This window comes from Nicotiana tabacum, chromosome 23, assembly GCF_000715075.1.
Source record: "Nicotiana tabacum cultivar K326 chromosome 23, ASM71507v2, whole genome shotgun sequence".
Classification (NCBI taxonomy): Eukaryota; Viridiplantae; Streptophyta; class Magnoliopsida; order Solanales; family Solanaceae; genus Nicotiana; species Nicotiana tabacum.
Genome location: NC_134102.1, coordinates 87,402,608 through 87,412,473, shown reverse-complemented (window position 1 = coordinate 87,412,473; position 9,866 = coordinate 87,402,608). Strand labels below are relative to the sequence as shown.

Here is a 9,866-nt window from a genome sequence, read left to right as displayed (position 1 = left end):
AATTTTTCAGCAGAATGATAAAGACAACTATCGTTAAACCAATTGAACATTCACTTGAAACTACAACTAAAGTTGTGACTTTGAGAATTAAATAAGTCACTAACATATCATCTGAGGAAGTACACACTGAAGAATCAAGTGTAGCATAAAAGATATCTTAGTGCTTTAGAAGGTTTACTAAATGCTTTGATCTCTCAACATCTTTGTAATAAAAGTGACAATTGGAGGTAATGCATTTGAAATAAATATAAGAGCAACAAAATTCACCTTTTGCCATATGAGTTTAATGTTTAGTGTATATAGAAATCATGAAAACTGCATATTCTTTCTGGGCGTGTTAACTGAAGAATAATATACAATTACTGATCAAAAAAATAATGATACATATTTGCTTGGATTATGTGATGATTATAAGTTTTTCTCGCAACATCTTCCTCACTTTAGTACTAACTTGATAATTTGAGTTTGTTTCAACGGTAGTATATGCATTTTCTTTCAACAAAAGTTACAAGACTTCATTGTTTCTTGTCAGACTTTTTGTAAGCTATTTATGGTCTTTGTAATATTTACTACATGACTATTTCTCATTTCTCGGGTGTCTCACAGTTTGTTATTGCTTTGGAGGGTAATTATTTGAATGTTCAGTTGTAGCCCTGCATAAAAAAAGTACTTATTTCGTTACTAAGTTGCAGTAACATCATCTAAGTAAGACTGCACTATAAATATACTCTATGTTACGAAATATCAAGCAAAAGATCAAGAGATCCTATATACTTTAATACTAAGTGCAGAACATTCAACTTCAAGATTAATAAGACATGGAGAAGGTAACAGGAAGAGTTTTCGATCAGCACATCTAATTTAGGGAAAACCTTGTCAGAATATTAAAGGTTTACCTTTTGTACTTGAATAATATTAATTATCAAGTATTGTACAATATCGAACAAAAAAGAGATCAAGGAATCATGAAGCTATAAGGTACTCGAGCTTTTTGATCCCTTGAAATCCTTTAAACCTTTGGATTCAACTCTCATTTTTAACATGGAAGCAATATAAGTCTGAACTCCAACCAATTAGACGGGGCATCAATTAAATGATCATTTGAACTTCTAGACCTTAAACATGAAATGGAGCTACTAATAATTTTTCTCACTCGCTGCGAATAGAGAGAGAGCTATATAAACGGCAGAGGTCTAAAAGTATGCTTTGAGGAAACTAACATGCAACCCATGGGATCTATGATTAGAAAGAAAGCTTACATGCTATTAAATTGATAGGCTAAAAATAGAGATATCAACACCGTCCCCGCTACTGCCAAAATAAGCTCGAAACACCAAGTGACGAAACACACACAGAGATGAGAATAAAACCATATACAATGCAAATCCAAAAGAGATAATAAATAAATTATTGGTTATTTGATGATAGTGAAATGTTTTGAGAAATAGACTGAAAAAATCTGTTTTGCTACGTTTCTATCAAGGCTTATGTACTACTGCTGAACATCATAAGAAACCTACGTATTTTTCTACTTTAAGTATCCGATCTATTGTCTTTGAAACCCTGTTTGGATCCTTTTGCACCCACCCCCTCTCCCCTCCCCGCCACTTCATATCTTTCTTTTATTTTTTCTTTCTTCATCCATTTTTTTTTGTAGTTAGTCACTATTTGGATTATTACCTTAAGAAGGAAAGGTGAAGAGAGTGACAATTCTTATTAATTGTGCTTTCTATCTTTTCAACAATCATACAACGTAACATAATTATCTTAGTTTTCCTTTTTTCAATCTTTGTCTCTTGCAAATCACTCTCAAAAAAATATTGTGACATTCAAATGGTAAGGAGGAGGAGGAGGAGGAGGAAGAAGAAGAAGAAGATATAAAAGTTTCACCCAAATCCATATGCTTAAACTCATACCTTGCCAAAACCGAATATCAATTTGAAGACGAACACTGTGAAATCCAAATGGAATGGAAAATGACAAAGAGTAAAGAATTTCACTGGAGTACCCCTAGCGACTCATACTCTCTCAAAACCTGATATACAAAGTGAAAAAGAAGAAATTTAATACATAGATACATGAGATAAAACACCATTTGAAGTGCAAAAAATTTGTACCAAATTTGAATAGCATAATGATGAATGTATCCAATTCTAACATGCATAAAACACACATTCCTACACAATTACGCAACTTAAACTATAAATACAAAAAATAAACAACCAAAAAGAAAATCTAATAAACGCAAAGTCATACCAAAGATGGAATCTAGAATATTGTTTAACATCAAAACATAAACTCATAATTAGGATAACTAACAAAGAAATTCAGAAAGCAGCAATATATATATATACCAACCAATAAGGAAAACAAAAGGTTGTATCAATTAAACCTTACTAGACTCTCATGGGCTCATGGCCCTTTGATCATGTTGAAAAGTGATGAAAAAGTAAAACTTCTAAATCCATATTAATGAATGCAGCAATGTCAATCTAAAAAATAAATCTTTTGAAACGTGGGTATGAGAACCAAAACCTCAAAAGTCAAGCAGTAGACTTGAACAACAAAGGAACACATTAGAAGCGAATCAAAATAATGAGCAATCTAAACAGATGAATATGGAAGTAATTAAGTTATGAAATAATAAGTTTAAATGGAGGAAGGATCACAGGTAGAGGTTACTTATTTAAATTGGACGCGTATTTAGAAGAGATATATCAAATTAGTTTTTTTCTTTTAAATAATAAATCAATATATCTAGAAAATAGAATAAAGGCAAAATATTTATGAAGAAAAATAAATAGATCCTTGAAAGACTTTAAATGATGATAAATAAGCGGAGAATATATTTCCATTTGAGTAGCACATAATGTATCTTTATTTGGGTCCAAAATTTGTATATACAAACGACATATCAACCGTAAGAAAGAGATTATCAAATTTACTGCACTTAAAGTAAAGTTTCAGGCTTCTCAATCATTATTATCAAAATTAAGCTGCTAAAAAAGGTAAAACACTCCAAAAGACTTATTTCTAATGGGTATCCTAAATAAAACATGATCCTTATACAATCCAACTAAAAAGTATAAACCAATAAACACTCCAGAAGACTTATTTCTAATGGGTCACCAGTCTACCTTGTGCTTCCGATGTTTAAACTTTGTCACAAATCAACACTATTTGTCTGTCACAAAATCAACACTATTTGTCATTTATTACAAAAATCAAATAAAATAAGATCGGCAAAAGAATCAGCAAAATTAATATGCATTTGTCTACTTTCCATCTAAAAATTCATATTGATCGAATATAAGTAAGTGCTAACAGATTATGTAAAGAAACATATTAGATGTTCTCTGAATTGATGTAAACATCGGGTGGAAATGATAAAATATGTATCATTAAAACTATTACTCGCAAGTTTATGTTAGTGTCTAAGTGAAGCAAATTCGGGCAGTACACACAGTAATTAAGTAGAAATAGATCTTGGTGCAAAAATTAACTTAGAAGAGAAAGGGGAGAAGGAAAACAATACCAAGTAATGATAATAGTGGTTGATCTTTTACTGAAAAAAAATACTTCTCTTCTCCTTTGTGATTGAAGCACCAAAAAAGTGAGGCCAAGTGACGAAAAGCTTGAAATTATTGTGACAACATCTACTGAAATCACAATCAAAAATTGTTTTTTCAATTTAAAAAAATCAAGAGAGAAAAAAATGAAGAACAATCTGGAAAATACACTTTCAGTTTTTCATTTACCGACCCTTTTTGTCGCTTAAGTTACCAACTTGAATGAAAACTATTGGGTTTCAATTCAGATCACCACATGTGATGCAATTTTGACATTGGCTAGGGTTGTCCAAATTGCAAAGAAAGGAAAGAGTAACAACTTTTTTCCCATGAAAAAGAGAGTAGCAGCAGAATAAAGGGTTTGTTAGAAACGGTTGGAAACCATTATTAAGAGGAAACGTTTGGGTTTCCCAAATAATTTAACCGTTTACTTTTTCAGATATAAAAGGGAAAAAATAGGAGGAAGCACAAAAAAATTGAGAGAAAAGAAAAAGGCAATCCCCGTGCATTGAGGCATGCCACGTAACCGGACTTAAGTCTCTCAAATATATATATATATATATATATATATATATATATATATATATATATATATATATATATATATATATATATATATAGATTTTCTTGTAGTATGCACATTGCATTATTTCTGCTAGCTGGAGTTGAGTTAAAGAATCAAAACAAATTAACAGGATGTAAGCATTGCAGCCACCGCTAAGCTAGCTGCAGTTTAATTGACAATATTGATCAAAATACTCATGACAATGATGTGTAATAATGAATAATAGATCATATATCCTTTAAATTTTAGAACCTAGTTCTGGATCTTTGAACTACAATATCACGAAGTTACAATGTAAAAATAGTACGGGCTAGCCAGTTTTCGGACTGGTAATTCAAAAATAGCTAGCGTTTGTCAACTCATTGAAAAATAGCCACTATTTTGCTGCAACACAGACCGGTCCAGCATAATATACTGGAGATTGGTGCACCTGTGTATGAACTTCCAACATATTATGCTGGAACTCTAACACGCGAAAAGTTCCAGAATAATATACTGAAGATTGGAGCACCTGCGTATGAACTTCCAGCATATTATGCTGGACCGATATATTATACTGAAACTCCAGTATATTATGCTGGAATATTTTTCGAATTTTGAACAGTGTTTTCGTTAAGATTTATCTTTACATGAAAAGTGGCTAAATTTTGATTATTTTTGAAATTATGGCTATTTTTCAATTACCATTTGTAAATGTGGATATTTTTGAATTTCTCCCGGTTACAATGGGTTTGATGGATACCACGTGTTGGTTATTCAACCACATATTAGAAGAAAATCTTCACTCCACCAAACATGAAATCTCATGATAAATGAAAGCTAGCAATTTAATTGAACAAAGAAAAACATTTGACCAAGACAAACACAAGAAATCTTAGGAAAGACTTCATTTGAACAACAAAATTTACAAATTTTTATTTACAAGCTGTTACAACTTTTTCTTTTGGGAACTGAATAGCTTTTATATATATAAAGGGAATCTGAGTTCTCTTGAGTAGTGGTAGCATTGTCTAGTATTGTATCAATATTACAAACATCAGTTTTCCTTTTAAATACAATTCCTAGGATGTCTTCCCATACTGCTTCGTTTGCAAACATCGGAGGAACTTCCAAAAACTGAGTTCCTTAAAAAATATCCTTCCTAGCTCCTTTCTTGGCGAGGAGATCCGCTACTTGGTTCTGCTCCTGGTAGCTATGCCCTATTACTGGATTCCCCAGCTGCTCCATCATTGACTTGTATTTATAAATAATAGGGTTATAAATCAGATTACCATCCCTTATCATGTTTAACACAGGTAGGGAGTGAACATTTTCTCAAGTGCAATTTTCAGTCTCTACCAAAGGCCTTGTAACTCATCCATTATGCTGGTGGTATGTGGTAGCCCCTTCATGTAGCCCATGATTCAATCTCCCGTATTATTTTTGAATACCCCTTCAATACCCCATTTTCTCGATGTTGTAAATGTAGGCCCATCAGTATTTAGTTTGTAAAACCCAGCATCAGGGCGCTGTCATTTAAGGTAAAGAATAGTCGTGTTAGGGGGTGTGATATGTTAGATATCCACATGGCAATATTCAATTGCCCTAGCAATCGTTTAGTTAACAGGGATGGGATTTTTTTTCTTTTCAATGACATTAGTGTTTCTGGTTATCCAAATACTCCAAAAGCAGAAGGAGAAGAGGAACTTCCAACTAATACAAGCATTCAAGGGTAATTTTTGAAGTTTATGTCATGTTTCCTCCCAGTTTTGCATAGTGAGGGATGAGGGAGGGAGGGCTGGAAAGCTAGTGCAGTTCAGCATCATTTTTAGCCAGAAGTCTTTTACATTAGTGCATTCAAAGAAGATGTGGTTGATGTCTTCCACATCCCCTACATAGTAAGTGCAATTAGGGTTGATATTCATTCCTGTGTGATGCAGGTATTTACTTGTAGGCAGTCTATTCTGGTGCATTAGCCAGGTAAAGAACTTAATCTTATTTGGAACCTGTAGTTTCCAAATTCAACTAAAGTGATCTTCCTGGACAAAATTGTGGATCATGCAGGAGTCAATGAAGGAATAAGCAGACTTGGTAGAGAACAACTAGTGGATGTAAGGTTCCATATCAGCTTGTCATCAGTCATGGCATTGAGGGGAATAAATGTGCTTTGGATGATGGTGGTAATGTCTTGAGGGATGGGGCAGTGGATGGAACTAAGATCCCATACCCCATTGCAGTATAGAGTATTGACTTTCCTGGTCAGATCAGCCTGCTGCTAAGGCCCTCTGAGGATGGATTTGAGTGGCTGCATTTTAGGGATCCAAATATCTTCAAAGAAGTTAACTATGTCTCCTTTGTGGAATACCCACCTAGAAGCTTTAGATAAAACCTTCCAACCTCTTGGACACACTGTTAGGTCCTAGTGTTTGCCTTGATCCTATTCCCAGTCCTACTATAGTGCTTACCCACGTGAATCCTAGTCCAAATAGAGTTAGTGTTGTTATACAATCTCCAGGCCAGACTTGTATGGCTAGCCTTATTCTTCATGTGGGCTTGTTGCAACCCCAGTCCCCCCTGTTTTGGGGCTTAATGACAATGTCCCATTTAACCATGTGCAGTTCTTTTTTTCTTGAGGTGGTTCTCCAGATGAAGTTCCTCTGAACCCTATCAATTTGGTTGGTTATGTGGGAAGACAACTTGATGTACTGCATTACATGGCTGGGGATGCTATCCAGACTTGATTTGGCTAGAGTAGTATGGTCAGCTATGTTAAGGAACTTAGTTTTCCAGCCTGCAATCTTAGTGTTGAGGCTATCAAGAATAAATTGAAAGTAATTGATAGTGGGCCTTTTGTGAAAGATGGGGAAACCTAGATACTTGCCAAAGACAGAGCTAGTTTTAATACCTAAAATAAAGTTACAGTGGTTAGCCCAGTCCTTTTTGCAGTTGGCAAAGAAAATGACCTTAGACTTTTGGAAGATGACTTTCTGGCCAGAGGCATTATTGAATTCCTCAAGGGCATGTAAAATGATTTCACAATTTTTCCTATTAGCCCAAGCAAACAGGGTCAGATCATCAGCAAAAAACAGGTGGGAAATCCTAGGGCCTCCCCTGCTTATACTGATAGGAAATCAATCTTTGTTCAATACTGCATTCTCAATATTCCTAGAGAGACTTTTCGTGTAAATAATGAGCAAATAAGGAGAGATGGGGTCTCCCTGCCTAATGCCCCTAGTTGGGATAAAATACCTCGTCCGATCTCCATTTACCAGAATGGAGATGAAACTGGTAGTTAGGCAAGACATAATCAGAGTGATCAACTTATTGGGGAATTTAAAGAAAGAAGGGACTCTTATGAAGGACCATTCTATTCTATCAAAGGTTTTTTCTAAGTCAAGTTTTAAGATCATGTTAGCATTCTTCCCTTTTATTTTCTGAAAGTGATTTATGTACTCCTGGACAACAATTGCATTGTCAACAACCCTCCTACTAGCTAGAAAGTTGATCTGGGTTGGCCTAATGATTTTGTGAAGGAAATGCTTAATTCTGTCGACAATAATCTTAGTGATAAGCTTGTACATGATGTTGCACAGTCCTATAGGTCTGAGGTTTCTTAACATAGTTGTATTAGGATATTTTGGGATCAGGCAAAGATAGGTTTTGTTCACTACAGAAGGCATAGTGCTAGAGAAGAATACCGATAGACAGTAGTTGTTCATCTGATTATATAAGATTTGCCAATATTTTTGATAGAAGAAGGGGTGAATCCCATCAGGCCTAGGGGCTTTCATGGGTTTGAAGAAATTTATGGAACATTTGATCTCATATATCCTTAGGAGGGAATCCATGGTTGCTTGATTTCTGCTTTCTAGGACATTTATTCTATCCACATTGTGGGAAAACTGCCTATTGGAGAAATGATGATCAGAGGTGAAGATCTTGGTGAAGTAACTGAGGATGGCCTCTTTAATGTGGTGGGGTTCTTGGATCAGATTACCTACTTCATCTTTCAAAATAAGGATCATGTTTCTCCTCCTTCTATTAAGAGTTGATGTGTGAAAGAATTTGGTGTTAGCATCTCCCTCACTCAGCCAATTTAATCCTAGATTTCAGCTTCCAGAAATCCCTTTCATTCTTTAGAATGCCATTGAATTCATGTAGGAGATTAGTTTCTAACTCCTAAAGGAGGCTGCTAAAGGAATATGCATTGGACTTTTAGATGCCAGTTAGCCTAGCAAGGATATGTCTTTTCCTACGGAATATGTTATTAAACACATGCTTATTCCAGATGGTTACCCTACTTTTAAATTCCTCAATCGCTCTAAGGATATCATTAGCATTTGAGAAACTGTCTTGCACAATTGGCAGGAACTCAGGGTAGTTGCACCACATTGATTCAAACCTAAAGGGTCTATTGTGTCTAGTTTGGTGCTGGCTCAGAATATTAAGGAGGAGAGGACAATGATCAAAATGGGTTCTAGGGAGATGGGTAATAGAAGATTTAAGAAAAATTTCTATCCACTAATCAGTTGAAAATCACTTATCAAGCCTTTCTAGGATCAAATCCTGCCTCCTAGTATATCTTTTATTAGTCCAGGTGTATTTAGACCCTTTGAAGCCAAGATCCACAAGCTTATATTGATTAAATAGTGTTAGAATCTATTGCTTCTGTTGATGTTCAAACCGTTCCCACCCTGTTTATCCTAGCTTTTAGGATTTTATTAAAATCCCCCCTCCAACTAGCCATCTACCCTTATAAACTGATGCTAAATCTTCTAAAACCCCCAAAGCCTATTTCTATCAGTTACTAGCATAAATAGCAGAAAAGAGCCAATTAGAAGAGGAGAGGATTACCTTCACCATGGCATGAATACCTTGAGGTATGGTGGAGTCCTCCTCAAGCTTGACAAGATCATCATTCCACATAGGCATAATACCACCAGCTTGGCCAATGGAAGGGGTTTGGAATTGGGAATCAAATTGAAGCTTAGCAGTGAGGTGCTTGTGGTCAGCCATCCTAGTCTCAAGCAAAACCAACATAGCAGGGTTGTGAAGATTCACCATTGAGGCACAGTGTCTGAGGAATTCAACACTATTGTTACCCCTAGCATTCCATATTATGAAGATCATTAGGGGGCCTTCCTCTTAGTTTCATTCCCCTTGCCCACAGGGGTTGGCTTCATTATACCTACCAAAAGGTTTAGGATACCGTTGGGTTCCCTGAGTTTGGAAATGAGGGCACTCGGAGTTCTATTTTGCAACTTATTAACTTTCTGGGGCACAAAACAATAAGCATTTCTCCCAACTGCTCTTTGAACTCTATCTCCAGAGGCTCATGCATAAGAAAAGATTTTGTCTTTAGGACCCCTAGCTTTTCTATTATGCTCTCCAGATCCACATTGGATTTTCTGAGGTAGTCGAGGGTCCTGTTTATTCTCTTGCCCAGTTGCTCGATGGGGGAGAGTGGGTGGGAGGTTGGTGGGGGATTTGAACTACTGGTAGCCAGAGTGTGAAGGAGGGTAATGAGGTGGGGGTTTCCAGATTCATGAGTGGGAAGAAGGGAATTGTCTGGCAAAACTGACCTATGAGGTTGTTGATTTCCTCCATTGACATGGGTTGTTGGTTCCCCATATATTGTGCTTGGAGTAGTGTGGACATCCACAACTGGTGTCCAAAGTTTGCCAGACCCTGGTGGAGCAGATGGGTAGCAAGGCGAGCTAAGCAACATGGGTTTTGGATGGTAATCTCCATAG

General features: G+C 35.8%; 1 long non-coding RNA gene across 1 annotated transcript; it reads right to left on the bottom strand.

Moving 5' to 3' along the window:
* Window positions 1–337: 337 nt before the first annotated feature.
* Window positions 338–3,962, bottom strand: LOC107793349 (uncharacterized). Its single transcript, XR_001649704.2, has 4 exons — window positions 3,763–3,962; window positions 3,536–3,659; window positions 1,917–2,035; window positions 338–653 (listed from the first exon to the last, which is right to left on the bottom strand). It is a non-coding gene; the product is annotated as an uncharacterized LOC107793349 (long non-coding RNA).
* Window positions 3,963–9,866: the final 5,904 nt, after the last annotated feature.